This window comes from Grampus griseus (assembly GCF_964374135.1).
Source record: "Grampus griseus genome assembly, chromosome: 7".
NCBI lineage: Eukaryota > Metazoa > Chordata > Mammalia > Artiodactyla > Delphinidae > Grampus > Grampus griseus.
In genome coordinates this window covers 81,569,280-81,585,815 of record NC_139001.1, presented here as the reverse complement: position 1 = coordinate 81,585,815, position 16,536 = coordinate 81,569,280, and the positions used below count along the sequence as shown (strand labels likewise).

The window sequence follows — 16,536 nt, the reverse complement described above, 5'->3', positions numbered from 1 at the left end:
TGGCAGGTGAGCAGACAAGCCTCTCGGGCTGATGAGTGCTAGATGAGTGCCCTGTGCTAGAATCTCTCCACTTTGCCCTCTGCACCCCTATTGCTGTGCTCTCCTCCGTGGCTCTGAAGATTCCCCCTTGCCACCCCCCATCTCTGCCCATAAAGGGGCTTCCTAGTGTGTGGAAACTTTTCCTCCTTCACAGCTCCCTCCCAGAGGGGCAGGTCCTGCCCTATTCTTTTGTCTCTGTTTTTTCTTTTTTCTTTTGCCCTAGCCAGGTACGTGGGGAGTTTCTTGCCTTTTGGGAAGTCTGAGGTCTACCAGCGTTCAGTATGTGTTCTGTAGGAGTTGTTGCACAGGTAGATGTATTTCTGATGTATTTGTGGGGAGGAAGGTGATCTCCAAGTCTCACTCCTCCTCCATCTTGAAGGTCTCCTGATCACAGTATCTTTACATGTTTTTTTTTTGTAAAGATTTTTTTGCTGTACACCATTTTTAAAGTCTTTATTGAATTTGTTACTGTATTGCTTCTGTTTTATGTTTTGGTTTTTTGGCCACGAGGCATGTGCGATCTTAGCTCCCCGACCAGGTATCAACACCTCCTGCATTAGAAGGCAAAGTCTTAACCACTGCACCACCAGGGAATTCCCTCTTTACATGTTATTTTAATATTTTCATTTCAAAAAGAAAAGTAAAGCCATAAAACTACTTACTTCTAGATGCAAGCATTAGCCAATTTCTTCATCCTAAACAGGACCTATAGACTGATTTTCATATGAATCAGTTGCTGTTGCTATGTTATTGTCACATATATGTACCTACCCATCATCCCTTTCTATCTCCAATGTTGAGTGTACTACTTATGAAAGAATTCTGAATTCTTTTTTTTCTCATACTTCAAACATACCACATGATTTTATACAAACTGTTCAAGAGATAGCAGCTTCTATAAAATGATTGGGAAGCTCATATTTTGCTAAATTACCTAGATCCAATTATATTTTATACTTTATATTATTAAGCTTTCTAGTAGTAAACTTATATTATGATCTTAGAAAACCAAAACAAATAAAAGAATTTCTAATAGTGTTGTTGTGATTTACCACATATTAAAGTAAATATTGGGAGCTGCTTGAATTTATCTCATGGTCATTTCCTAGAATCTAGTAATCATATTGTGATGTTATATTTATAAATTGAAATTTATTTATTTTACTTACGTTGCCCAATAGGAATAAGACACAAAGTATAAAAAATATATAACTAAATAAATATTGGTAATTTGGTAAGAATTTTATCCTGTTACAATTTATTTTCGATGAATATTAAAGAAAGTGTTTCTTGCTACATATATAAAGCTTTTTGACTCATAAATTTTCAGTATATGTATAAATTTTCATATATATATATGAAGATTATGCAGTTGTAATTTCACTGTAGACTTTCCCAAACCACTGGAGTAAATTTCTCTCTTTACCCATTTGCTGACTAGTTGTGATCTACCAATGGAAGCAATCATTCAGTTGATCTTAACACCTGAATCATCAAGCCAATTTAAGTATTCTAGATAGTAATATCTTCAGCTCAAGCCTAACTGGAACATCAGTATGGGACTCAAGTAAATGAACATAGATTTTGGTGGACTTTGCTGTCTCTTTTCTTGTTTGTTTTTTGCTCTATAATTCACCTTTTGCATGTTAAAACTTCAGGTTCAAATTCAGACAGATTCTAATTTCTTCATTCTTCTGATTGAATCTTCAATTTTAAATTTATTCCAGTTCCCAAATACCATTGTTCACAGTAATCCTATTGTAGTTGTTGTAGATTGGTTTATAAATATTTCCTAACTTAATTTGGAATAAAAAGAATTTGGACTTTGAATTTAGAGGGGGAAAAATACCAGATTAACGCTTTAGGACTATTTTCAGCCTCTGATTGGAATTTTTAATTTTTATTATGTGTTTGAAGTAAGGACAAACTATAGTCTAAACCAGGTTTAGTCTATTGTTTGATTCTTTTCTTATTCTTTACTTATCCATACTAATTATATGTGTTCCCATGTTTTAGATTTTTGTGTATGTGCTTAGAGTTTTAAACGTGAAGTGTCTGAAGAACTTTATTACTACTTTCTTTTAGCTATCTTACAAGATCAATGTGGTTATTCAGTCACAAACAGAAATAGTTCCCTAGGATAGTTCATCTTAGCAGTTTATTTTTAATACTTTACAGATTGAACATTCTCTGATAAAATAAGTTCATTCTTCTTCATAGAAAAAATTTTGATGACAGCTTTATTAAAATACAATTTGTTATAAATTTCACAATTTTAAATTGTACAGTTCAGTGCTTTTTGGTGTATTCAGAATGTTGTACATCAATTACCACTTATTCCAGAACATTTTCATCACCCCAAAAAGAAACCCTGTACCCCTTAGCAGTCACTCTTCATTCCCCTCTACTCCAAGCCCCTGGCAGTCATTAATCTTCTTTTTGCCTCTATGTATTTGCCTATTCTCTACATTTTATATGCATAGAATCATACATTATTCTGCTCTTTGTGTCTTGATCCTTTCACTTAGCATAATGTTTTCAAGTTTCATCCATGTTGTAGCATGTGTCAGAATTTCATTCCTTTTTATGACCAAATAATATTCCATTGTATGGATGGTACTACATTTTATGTATCTGTTCATCAACTCATGATAGTTCATTCTTTTTGAATAAGTTATTATCAGCGACAAGAAGCCTAAAATTTCTTTTGGTACAGAGCAGTCTTTGATGTATGTTTTAGGCATTAAAAACTTGTGGTTTTTTGTTGTTTTTTTTTTAGTTTTGGTATGTTTTTTAACAGTTATAATGGATTTAAACTTACCTTTCAAAACTAAAAAGTTGTTAATTACAAAACACATCTGACTCCCAAAAGTTTTGAATGAAGGTATTGTGTAAACTCTCTGGAAATTAAGAGAAAAGGAGAATTTGGTCATCTGTTGAGAATATTTAATTTATCCTTTTTTCTAGATAAACATTCACTAGACCCTGCCTTCCTTATATCTGTAACTAAAGTGCATCCTTTTTGAAAAGAGAGTCTCTCTTCTGTTTTCACCACCAGGAACTGAGTTCATTTTTGTCTAGATTATAAAGTAGCAGCTTCTTTACATCTGTGAGCACCTTACTTTACATCTATTAAAGAAGTTAACAAACTGAATTTTAACAATCGGTATACTTGTCACTTTTCTAGCTACCGGCCTGTAAGCTCCTTGAAAACAAAAACTATCATTTATCTCTTGGCTTTTTTCTACAAGGCTGGCAAAGAGTTTCTACTCATTTGTTTGCTGGAAGAATAATGAATGAATATGTAGAGTCAATAAGTATTATCACTTATTTTCCCTATTCTTTGGTACAGTGTTTCTCAACATTTTTTAATAGGTAAGTGTTAAAACTTTCAAGAAGAATGTAATTGTTTTTCAGTTACAAAAATGTTGGGAACCTATATTGTTAAAAATTAGATCATAACCCAAAGCTTTATGAAGGAACATTACAAATCAAGGGGAAATGGACCTCTATAGTGAACATTCAGAGAAGTAACATTTCTAAATACAACAAGTTTCAAAAACATAAATATTTAGAAAACTGTTTATTGCATAAAACTCCTATGAAGCCTGTAAATCTGCTTGCAAAATCAGCTGATTTTAATTTCTAAATAAGAGAAAATTTTACTCAAGAAAATTTTGAAAATGATCATCACCATATTCTTTTTAATACTGACTTTTAGAATATTTGAGTCTTTTAGGGGTTCCTTTTGATTAGATAAATGCAACTTACAGATTTGATGACAGTCATCTTAAGGCAGATTTACAGGCTTCATAGAATTTTTATTCTCCTCATTAATTATATGTCACCAAAAGTTTCTTTGTGTTTGCTGTCTTTAACCAGCAATCTGTGTGACAGTAAATTTGAAAATGTAGGACTGGTAGTTAAACAATTTAAACCTCTGTAATAATCACAAACACCATGGTGTCAAGGAGGTCATCCGAGTGATCAGCTGCCTGAGTGGCTGAGATGCAAGCATGCTTCTCAGGCCCCTGGGATAGTCATTGACTCATATGCCTCGGGTGCTCTCAAATCATTCCATTAAATAACTATGCAGTTATTAATTTCTTAAATTAAAATTTTAAACAGATGTTTTTACCACCTTTAACATGAACTCCTTGGAAAACTCTGTGACCTTCTAGATCAGCGATCAGCTAACTTTTTCTGTTAAAGGCCAGATAGATAGTAAATATTTTAGGCTTGACTGACCAGCAGGTCCTCAACTACTGTTGAGGCATGAAAGAAGTCACAGGTGATACATGAACGAATGAGCATGGCTGTGTTTCAGCTTTATTTATGGACACTTAAATTTGAATTTCATATAATTTTCAGGTGTCATGATTTTTTTTTCTTGTGGTGCTTTCTGAACCACTTAAAATGTAAATACCATTCTTGGCTTGGGGGGACGCGGGGGGCATACAAAAAACAGGTGGCAAACTGGGTTTGTTTGCTGGCTGAAGTTGGCCAACCCCTACTCTAGATGGTTAAATCTTCTGGTTGGGAGAAGTCTGCTGTAATGCATTCTTAAACTCCTCCACTACCAATTCTATCATGACATCCCAAAGTGATTTGAGCTTATGCCTGAAGACAAAAGATGTTCAATTTGTTACCAGCAGCTTCTGTGTGACCCCAATAATGTTGCTTCTTTCTCCCACTTCACAAGTAGCTCACAAAAGTAAATAAAAGGAAATTTCAACGCTGCCTGCTGTGAAACTAATCGTCTTTTGTTAAGATGATGTAGTGTGGTATAATGAAAAGAAAAGCTGGGAAACTTAGAAACCAGGGTGTAGTTGGTTTTACCACTACTCAAAGTGGTCAAATTTCTCAAACTTCTGAGGCTTCATTTTCTCTCCTGCTCATCTGGAAGAAGTATTGAGGTTATATTGTAGTAGTAGATATGAAATCACTGGTAAAGTAAAAAGCATAAAAATGATTGCCATTGTGGTGGTGGTAGTATTGAATGCTTTATTATTTACTCTTACATAGGATTTCTTGCAGGGTTCCCTATATATGCTGATATATTCCTCTTGAAGACTAGGTATAGATTAAGGATTGCTCATAAACTTTCCACAGGCATTTTACCACCACATACTCTCACACTTTCAAGCTGCCCTCATCTCCTTACTGTATAGATGTACCAAGTTCATTACTGACAGTACTATGAAATTTTTAAATTATATTCCTCATATTCTTTCTTATTCCTTTATGAGGGCAGAGACTTTGTCTCATCCCTGTTGTATCTTCAGTACCTAAAACAATGTCTGGAATATATTTGAGTCTCATAAATAGTTTCTGAGTGAATCAATGACAAAAATAATCCCATATGTTTACTTGTCTTTCATTATCAAAAGGCATATAGAAAGCTCCTTACAAACAAAATGTATTTAAATACCTAAAATACATAGGATTACAAAGGAAATCTACTTTTTGCAACTTTACTAAAATATAGTTCTATCCACAGATCCTTTAGGGTCCATGAACCCTGGTTTTTAAAATATGGAAGAATTTTTAACTAGTATCAGGAGACACACAATCCATAACTCTAAACTGCAAAATTACTTTGACAGGATCAAAAAGCAAATGCAAGCTTCATTAGGTCTTTTTAAGAAATCCTTCCTCTGCACTTTTAAATTATAACAAAAAGAACAATGGATTTTTTAAAAGAAAACAATGGATTTTCTTTTGGTTGCAGTAAGAAGAAACAGAGTTTAGCAAGCCTATTTTAAAAGGGCATTTGCCTGGGAAGATACTAGAGTATCATGAAATTCACAGGTGGGAAGAAAATGAACAAGGATAGCTCTGGGGATTTCACCTTTCTCTAGAGTAGAGCCATTCATGGGGACTCCCACTCACATGTCAAAATTTCAAGCTACTAAAAGAGAAACCTGGATGATTCAGCTTAGATCACAGATGCAGTCCTGAATTGGTCAGCCAAAGTCAGAGGGTAGAATTATGCAGTAGAGCTATGAGCACTGAGGGCCACTGTTCGGTGTCAGGGTGAGCTGGGAAGCTACTTCAAGAGATGTGTAGTCTTATTAGTTTGACTCCAGAAAACAGTACATTTATTTTATATTTATTAATGTCTCAAGCTGAAACTTTACACTCAAAGCTACAGGACATCTTTGTCCACTGACAATTAGACTACATTTACAATTACGAATTTCAATATGTGCCAGATCACCCACTGCCGTATTAATAAATGGCTTAATATCTTATAATACAGTATGCCAGTATAATGTAGTGGCAATATAGCATAGGGGCTTAGAGTGTAGGCCCTTGAGCTAGACTTGCATGGCTTCATATCCACCTCCACCGCTTTATTAGCTGTGAAAGTTTGGACAAATTACTCAATCTCTGACCCTCATTTTTGCTGTCTATAAAAAGGAAGTTTATCAGTGAGCTTTTGCTGCAGTACAGACCACCACAAAAATCTCACTGGCATGTCACAAATGCATTTAGTTCTTGCTCAGAAGTCTGGGGGTAAGCAGGAGGAGGTCTGATCCAGGTTGAGCTCAACTGGACGTGGTTCCAAGTGGAGGATGGGCCTAAGTCTGTACCACATGTCTCATCTTCCTTGGACCTATAGCTACCTGAAACATTTTTTTCTCAGAATAAAAAGCAAGAGTGCAAGGAGGAAGCCCACTTGCTAAAGCTACGTATTTCAAGGCTCTGCTTGTGTGTTGCCTGCTGTTATCCTCTTTGGTCAAAGCAAGTCACCTGGCCAAGCCCAAACTCAAAGAGCAGAGAGGTACACATGCACCTCCCATGAATGTGTGGTGGGGAAAGGGAGGAATAATCTAATATACCACAGAGATTTAATATTAGTATCTAGCTAATAGAATTGTTGTAAGTTTAATATTATACGTATGGAGCTTAGAATAGCACTTGGCACATAGTAAATGCCCAATAAATATTTGTTATTATTAGGCATACTCTTATGCAGAAACTCACACAGAAGTTCAGTATTGTTTACCTGTGATATAAGGTAGATATTTTACAAATGTGTCACTTCAAAACATGCATGCTTAAATTTAATTAAAAACTTATCTCTAATTTTTAAATTGTAGATTAGATGAACAAGATTATATGTCTTTCAGACTGGCCAGCCAGCTTCTGGGATAGTCAGAGTGGTTACTGCCTCAATTACTTAATTCAGTAAAGTCATAGAACTACTAAAGATTGAGTTCTGCCTTCTCATTTTAGAGATAATATGTTGGGCCAAGAATGGTAAGGTATCTAAATCAAAGATAAAGAGATAGATGGAGGGAAGGTGGATAGATAAATGATAAATAGATAAGTAATTAAATAGAAAATGGGAATGCAAGGAATCACCTAGATCTCTAGAATTCCAGTTGAAAACTCTTCCCGCTATATTACACAGCCCAGGTGTTGTTTCCTGTAGTTTTGTTTTGGGTTTTTTTTGAATTTTATTTTTTTATACAACAGGTTCTTATTATCTATTTTATACATATTAGTGTATACACGTCAACCCCAATCTCCCAATTCATCCCACCCCCCACCACTTTACCCCCTTGGTGTCCATACGTTTGTTCTCTACTTCTGTGTTTCTATTTCTGCCCTGCAAACCGGTTCATCTATACCATTTTTCTAGGTTCTACATATATGCGTTAATATACGATACTTGTTTTTCTCTCTCTGACTTACTTCACTCTCTATGACAGTATCTAGGTCCATCCACGTCTCTACAAATGACCCAATTTTGTTCCTTTTTATGGTAGAGTAATATTATCTAAGTGCTGTTTATCATATTTTTTTCTTTCAGCAACCCATATAAGAAGAAATAATTTTAAGAAGCTTTTAAAATAATTTTTTCAACTTCCTTCAACTGAGAAGAATATTATTATAGGATAGGGTTTACTTATAATGTTAAAAAAAAAAAAAACTAATCCTTACAGAAACCTTCACTTACCTACTTAACTAATATTTATTGAGTACTTATCTGTTAGGTACTTGGGCATACAGCAGAAAAAGAAAAAAAAAGCTGGTCTTGTGAGCATACATTACATAGAGGAGACAGGCAATAAACAAACTAATGCATAGTATATTCCACAATCCTTTATCTGCAATTCCAAAATCCAAAAGCTCTAAAACTGAAAGTTTTTGCAATTCATATAATAGTAAAACCTGACCTAATCTTAACTTGTTTAGTGGTAAAACTGATATGAGCTATTTATTGTCTTTTTACAAATACCACTGAGAATGGATATATGTTTTGCTGTAGAGATATTAACATTTTATTTCAGAGTGCTGTCCCAGACCTCTCAGACTAGGGGGAGAGGCTGCATAATTATAGTCCATTTACCATATTACCTTTAAAAACTCAAATAATACTTAATCCCAAAACACATCTGGCCCCCTGGGGATTATATTGGGTTGTTTAATATCTAGAAATTATAAATACTGTGACTGGAAATGAAGTACGTATGGGTATAGAAAAATGAGGGTCAGTAGGGAGAGGGATGAATGCTGGAGGGTGGGAAAGTCGTTTAGCTAGTAGTAAGAGAAAACCTCTCTGGGAGGTGACATTTGAGCAGATTCTTGAAACATGCAGTGGAGCTCTCAGGGAAAAGAATGTTTCAGTCATTGGGAACAGACATGCGCCTAGATGGAGAAATGTTCCAGTCTGAGGAGGAACCAAGGTCAAAGACCTTACCCAAAAGTGTGCTTAGTATATTTAAGCAAGAACAAGAAGACCACTAGGCTGTAGATTACACAGCAAGGGGAAAAAATGATAGGATAGGCTCTCAGAGGTAGCCAGGGCCCAATCATCTAAGGCAAGATAAGGCCTTTGGATTTTATCATAGATGTTCTGGGATATCTTTGAAGTGTTTTGATCAAGAGTGTCTAAAATCCAATTTTCTTATTAAAAATATTGCTCTGTGGATAATAAAAATATCCTTTTTTTGCTATATGGATAATAGATTGTTGCAGTACCAAAGATTAGAAAAAATAAATGATCATAATTGTTTGAAATTCAGAAATTTAAGTGATTGGTCATTTTTAATAAAATACTCTTAATCGTACTTTAATAAAATAGTATCGTAGGTGTTCATTGAGCAAGTGCTGTGCTTTGAATTAATAATCTAAATATTACTTAACTATCATGTTTGTTCTTTCTTTCTAGATTTTTCTCTAAGCATTAGGGCTGAGAAACTAGCTTGGTCATGATAATGCTATTCCCAGTCTCCCTTCCTCTTCCAAAGAGTCTTCTCTTCTACCTGCTGGGAGATAACTAGAGGAAAGAGCCCTGGATTTGAAATGATAAGAACTGGTTTGTCACACTGGCTCTGCTACCAGTTGATTGTAACAATGGTTGAGTTGTTTAACCTGTCTGGATTTCAGTTTCCTATCCTGTAAGATATGGGGATTGAATCATCTGATTTATATAGCTCTTTCTTACCTGGAGTCATAAATTTAGCAAGTCCTGTGTGTAAGACTAAAATTCTATGATTCTTAACGAGACCTCGTTAAGAATCTCAAAATGTCTTTAAATATGAATCTAAAGAAATATAGAATAACTGTCTGTTCAGAATTCACCCTTATTTCCTTTTTAACAGGACCAAGGAAATATATACCAGAAGCCAAGAGCACAGAATATTTTTCTTCATCAATCTGTAGACCTGTGATACTCCTCTAATTCCATCAAACACAAAGGAATGATCACCTTGACAGATGGCCACAGAGGATGTCAACAATTTTTTGGAGGCAAGCAATGAAATATTTGTGCTGAGTTTTCTATTATTAAGTATGTACAAACAAGTAGAATTATCTTACGTTTTAATGAAAAAATAAAAAGTAGTCTTTAGTATAGCAATTTATATAAGCATAGCTATTTCTTTTTCTTTTTCTTTTTTTCCTGAGTACTGCTGCATGTCAAAAATTATAGTAAGCTGCTTTTGCCCTTACCTGGAGTACTATATAGTATAGGACTACATTATATCCCTAAATACAAAAAATCTAAATAATAAAAATTAAGTACCCATGTTTGAAAATAGGGCTCTTTGCATCTATCTTGGACACACATATCATATAACTACAAATACTAAATAGTTTGGGAAGTTAGAATTATTTTCTGCTTATTTTAAAATTATCTGTACCATGTATGAATTTTTTTTGTTTAATTTCTACATTTTTTTCCCTCACTTATTTTAAACAACTATTCTGAAGTGCTCCAAAATCTTGGGGTGTGATCCCTTTACATCCCTAATAGCTTTATATTTTATGAGAATCATACACCACAAGATCCCATTGAACATTTCGTTACTTTCACAGCAGCTCTTATTGCTCCCGGAAAAATAGCTGGCCAAGGATTATGGACCACAGTGCCATCTTCAAAATTGAAATTAATTATATTACCCTTTAAAGGGGGTTTGCTTGGAAAGAAATTGACTGGATTATAAAGAAAAAAATAATAAATGTATGGAATCTGCTTTCTCTACTTTCATGAAAAATAAAGACTTAAGTAGATGAATATAAAATGAAGTAAAAGTAAACTCAAAAATTTGAGTAGAATGCACTAAAGTTGAATTTCTCCAAGCATTTTATACAAACAAAGAAACTGTAGGTATGTTCAGAATTTTTAATTTAGTGTTAATTCAACTCATAGGCCTAAAGTCATCCAGCAAATGAGTCTGCTTTTTAAGCTGTACATAAAGGGATGCTTTCTAGGTAAAGGAGACCATAAATGTTTAAAAAACCCAGTGTAGCTTCTAGTTACTGAAAGCAGTAACTAGAGTCAAAATTAGTTCTTGCTTTTCTGTTGGGGAAAATTTCATCTAATTACATTCAAATTATTCTGCAACTTTTTGGACAGCAAATCCTGATCACAAAAGAAAAGAAAAAGCAGCTGTGTTGCCCTTTCCTCGTAGTTATAAGAATAGCATTATTATGCAGTCACTAGGCTTTATAGAACCATAAGTGATTATCCACTGGCGGCTTTCTGGCAGAGAGACACCTAAACCTTTCTGAACTGCTGATAATGTATGCCTTCTCTTTTTAAGGATCTTCAGAAAAATAGATTTCATTGCTTCCTTCAGTAAACCAATCTAGTATAACAGCTCTCAGGAGTAGGGAGATCTTTCTTAACCCTTTTATTAAGTGACTGTTTCTAAAACTTCTTTTCTCAGAATTACACTCTAATCATGATTTAAATCTTCTCTTAGTTCGATATACATAATTCACCTAACTATTTAAGAAAATAGTTAAAATTGACCATTGCTAAATTAATGGAACTAGTTCCTATAAACAGTGCTTCTCTGTAAGCAACCTGTAGTCAAATTTCTTCTTTCTCTAATATTTCCTTTTTTAACTCATCCACATGTCATATATTATTTTGATCTTCAGTTATTCTTTAACCACAGCAACGTATCTTGTGTCAGATAACTGTAATTTATATTTCTTCCACATTATATTAAGAACCAGCCCTTTGTTCTCTTTGAATTGCATTCTATTTATGACCATGTCATTAATAAGCCACAGATATTTATAATTCTAATCAAAAGTGCTATTTCATTTATTTCCCATATTTTAACATTTATTTGAAAATTATGATTTAAAAAATTTTCAGTAGTTAGAAAAGCAATTAGAGCATAACGGGTATGACTTACAAGCTTACTATTCAAGAACACAAATTCATAGAACAGATTAAGACTGACTGATTAACCACAACTGTGCCACACCCACCAGCTGTGTGACCTTGAACAAATTGATTCTCTCTGACCCCCAGTTTGTACATCTTTAAATTTGATAATAATAATATAATTGTAAGGATTAAATGGGATGCATAATATAAGTAAAAAGCTTAGCTACCTAGCACTTGTGTAGTACATAATTCAATAAATAGGTGATGCAATTATTCTACTTTTTGCAAAATGAGTAAAAACAGGTTTCCTCATAGTAGCAAGCTGAACTCTTGCAAAAGCAATAATGAATTTGTCCATTATACTCATGCCAAATTTCTTTTATCATGTTTGTTGTACTGCTAGTAAATTTTATGCCCATTGAAGTTTCCCAATCAGCAGTTGAAAGTTGATTTTTAAACATGTAAAAATAGTTTATCCAGAAATAACCCTTAAAAAACATAATTCTTAAAAAATGGTTGTTAACCTTTTAGTCTCATGAAAACTATGTATATTCCAAATTTTGCAAGAAATTTTACTTGGGTGTTCATGGACTCACTGCCTATTATAAAATTTAACTTCATATCAACCACTATTATTTGGAGAAATATTCCATGTGCAAGGCAGAATGATTTGAAGAATTTTCTTATTTGGATTAAATATCTTTTATGTACACATTGATCAGATATTTATTTAGTCTGAGAAACTGATTTGACATTTCACTAGAAAAATAAAAGTAAACAGGCAGTTTGGTTCTCTGTTAAAGTTTCCTAGGTTTCTGTAACAGATTACCACAAACTGGATGGTTTAAATTAACAAAAATTTATTCTCCAAAGTTCTTGAGACTAGAATTCTGAAATCAAATTGTCCATAGGGCCATGTTATTTTGAAGGCATTGGGGAGAATCTGCTCTATGCCGTTTTCTTAACGTATTGGCGACATTCCTTGGCATGTGTTGGTTTATAGACTCATCACTCCAATCTCTGCCTCCCTCATCACATGGTTTTCTCCCTGTGTGTCTGTGTCTGTTCTCTTATTATAAGGACACAGTCATGTTGGATTCATCATGACTTCATCTTAACTTGATTACAACTGCTAAGGTCCTGTTTCCAAATGAGGTCACATTCATAGGTGTTGAGGGTTAAGATTTGAACAATGTCTTTTGGGGGAACACAATTCAACAATAACACTGTCTTTTATATATATCTATATATTTTTTTTAACTGAAAATAAAGTTAGGGAAGAAAAATTGATTTTAAAAACAAAGAGTTTTTTCTCCTAAGAAAGAAGTTTTTACAGTTGTGAAAAGATACCTTTTGCTTATAATGATTTGGCAGTATCTTTTCTTCAACATTGTTTCTTGATACTTTTTCCCATCTCCTCTATAGCTCTATTTCTTAAAATTATATAACAATAGCTATCATTTTATTTGTTTACTTGAGGTCAAAGTTCAAATAATAGCATTATTGTTTTATTATCAAAGGCTTGAGTCCATATTATACATATCAACAAATGAAACACCCTGAAGACTGTAAAGATGGTATAGCGTTTGCATTTATAATTGAACTGGTAGTTGTACTTTGTAAATGAACTGAGTCAGTTTTTCCTTTCCTTTACTTGATTCAAACCAAGGTTACTTTTTATTTCCATGAGTAAGAAATTCGCTTTAAATAAAGTTAAGAAAAATTGATGACCTTTCAAAATGAACATAGCCACTATATATTTTTAACATTAATTCTACGCTTTATTCTAGTCAAGTCTTTCTAACTTATACTTGGTATGTGGTATATAGATCATCAGTACATTTTTATCTTATCTTTTTTTGCATTCATTTCCCATATATTTAGACAATTGTCACAGATTTTTCATGTAATAAAACTTATACAGGGTGTACACTCTTATTTCAGCACTTCAATATAAAGATTTTATGTTTATTTTCTTCTCTTTGAGCTTCCGAAAGGAAGGGAGGTAAAGCATTATAAAATCCTATTGTAGGGTCCTTGTGTTTTTCCATTCTTGCATGAAGCACGTGAAGTTTCCAAAACATACTTTTCTTGTGGGTAAAACCTGCTTCAAATTATTTTTTGCATGCAATAGACACTCAATAAATGTTTTTGAAGTTAATGAAGAAAATTGTAATTAGGCCCTCTGCTGTAGACAGCATCCAGAAGGATTGCTATTGCAAGATAAGTTAATTCTGAAGCCAACTCAGTTATACACCATTCATGTTAAATATTTTCCTTGAGTTTGGTATAAATGATAAACAGAAGTAGGAACTAGAGAATTTACAGTGCTGAAAAGTGGAGTTATGTTCTTTATTTTCCAGAACTTAAGCCTAAAGGATTCCAGGCTTTGGTTTATATTTTTATCTATTTTTCCAAAAGAATGTTTAGACTTTGGGGAAAAAAACAAAATGCATGGTTAAATGAATAGTTGACTGTGTATTTACGGAGTGAGATTTTCTAAACTATGGATCAAATTAGTAGAGTGGTGGTTCTCCACCCTGACTGTGCTTCAGCATAACCTGGAAAGCTTTTTAAAAACACAGATGTTTTGGTCCTGTCTCTACAGGTTAATCTTGATTCTGCCAATTACTAGCTGCTTGACTTTGAGCTTTATTTAGTCCACAGAATCAGATTCTCTAAAAGTGGATATGATACAAGAGTAGTAGACTTAACAGACAGAGGAAGGCAAGTATCATATGATATCACTTATATGTGAAATCTAAAAAAATTATACAAAGGGATTTATTTACAAAACAAAAATAGACTCACAGACATAGAAAACAAACCAAAGGGGAAAGAAAGGGGAGGGATAAATTAGGGATTTAGGATTAACATATACACACTACTATATATAAAATAGATAAACAACAATGACCTATCATATAGCACAGGAAACTATATTCAATACCTTATAATAACCTATAATGGAAAAGAATCTGAAAAAGAATATATATGTGTATATGTGTGTGTGTGTGTATAACTGAATCACTTTGCTGCACACCTGAAACACTGTAAATCAACTATACTTCAATCAATCAAGCAATCAATAAGAATAGTAGACTTTTGGGGACTTCCCTGGTGGTCCAGTGGTAAAGAATCCACCTTGAAATGCAGGGGACACCGGTTCAATCCCTGGTCGGGGAACTAAGATCCCACGTGTCACGGGGCAGCCAAGCCATGCACTGCAACTACTGAGTTCACGCTTCAACCAGAGAGCCCGCATGCTGCAAACTACAGAGCCCATGCTCCTTGGTGCCTGCAGGCCACACGCCACAACTAGAGAGAGAAAACCCGCCCACCACCACTAAAGAGAAGTCTGCATGCCACAACAAAGAGCCCGCGCACCGCAAGGAAAAGACCCCACGTGCCGCAACTAAGATCTGATGCAGCCAAACAAAATAGTAGACTTTTGGATGAGAATGTACCTCACAAAATTGGGAATAAAATATTTACTTAGAGATGTGCTGATCTAATTAGGAAAACTTTGAAGCTTTATAATATGAAGAGGATCAGTAACAGTGAAGTAAATACCCTGTACCTCTGGTAAAAAATACCTGATGGAAATGTAAGGAAATTGTACTTTTGCCCTCAAATGTCTATATTCAGAGGCCCAGGGTACATCTGAAACTGGAATGGACTGATTTCTTAGGTGGAGGATTTAACATCAATGGAGTGTTCCCAGTGAGATTGAATAACCATTTGGAGTATGACAGTGGAAGCTATGGTGGTGATTAGGGATAGGCTAAGGGTGGCTTAGGGAATTCTTATAGATTAGAAACCTCTAAGGTCCTCTCCAACTCTAACATACTATATTTGTAAATAACAGTCCTTTCTTTGCACTTACTTATTCTTCTATATATTTAGGACACTTTTTATTTGCCAGACACCATACTGGAAGATAAAATTTATGGATATGAAGAAAAATAGAATATACTAGATTTGATAATCACTACAATATAGTATAATGGAGGCAATTAAATGACATAATTGTATTTCATTTGTATATGTGTTAATTCTGTTACCATTTAGGAGCTAACTGAAATGTATGAAATAGGAGTTCCAATGTAATTAAATGTTCAGAAAGAAATTACATTGTGATTATTAGAAAAAGTGTCATTTTTTAAAAAATTGAAGTATTGTTGATTTATAATACTATATTAGCTTCAGATGTATAGCACAGTGATTCAGTATTTTACATTTATACTCCATTGAAAGTTACTACAAGATAATGACTGTGATTCCCTGTGCCATATACTATATCCTTGTTCCTTATCTATTTTATGCATAGTGGTTTGTATCTCTTAATCTCATACCTCTATCTTCCCTCCCCCTTCCCTCTCCCCACTGGTAACCACTAGTTTATTTTCTATATCTGTGAGTCTGTTTCTGTTTTGCTATATACACTCATTTGTTTTAATTGTTAGATTGCACATATGATATCATACAGTATTTGTCTTTCTCTGTCTGACTTATTTCACTAAGCATACTATTCTCTAGGTCCATCCACGTTGCTGCAAATGGCAGAATTTTATTCTTTTTTATGGCTGAGTAATATATTCCATTGTATAGATGACCACGTCTTCTTTATTCATTTGTCTGTTGATGGACATTTGGGTTGCTTCCATATCTTGGCTGTTGTAAATAGAGCTGCTATGAACATTGAGGTGCATGTATCTTTTCGAATTAGTGGAGTTTTTTCCAGATATATACCCAGGAGTAGAATTGCTGGATCATACGGTAGTTCTATTTTTAGTTTTTTAGGGAACCTGCATACTGTTTTCCATAGTGGCTGCAGCAATTTATATTGCCACCAA

The 16,536-nt window shown here is 34.0% G+C and overlaps 1 long non-coding RNA gene across 1 annotated transcript in view; it reads left to right on the top strand.

Annotated features, from left to right (window-relative positions):
- The window catches only part of LOC309824784, a 99,884-nt gene extending 90,086 nt beyond the window's left edge, over nt 1-9,798 (top strand). The window contains exon 3 of the long non-coding RNA XR_014296968.1: nt 9,657-9,798. This is a non-coding gene — a long non-coding RNA (uncharacterized lncRNA). The remainder of the gene's footprint in view (nt 1-9,656) is intronic.
- The last annotated feature ends 6,738 nt before the right edge of the window (nt 9,799-16,536 follow it).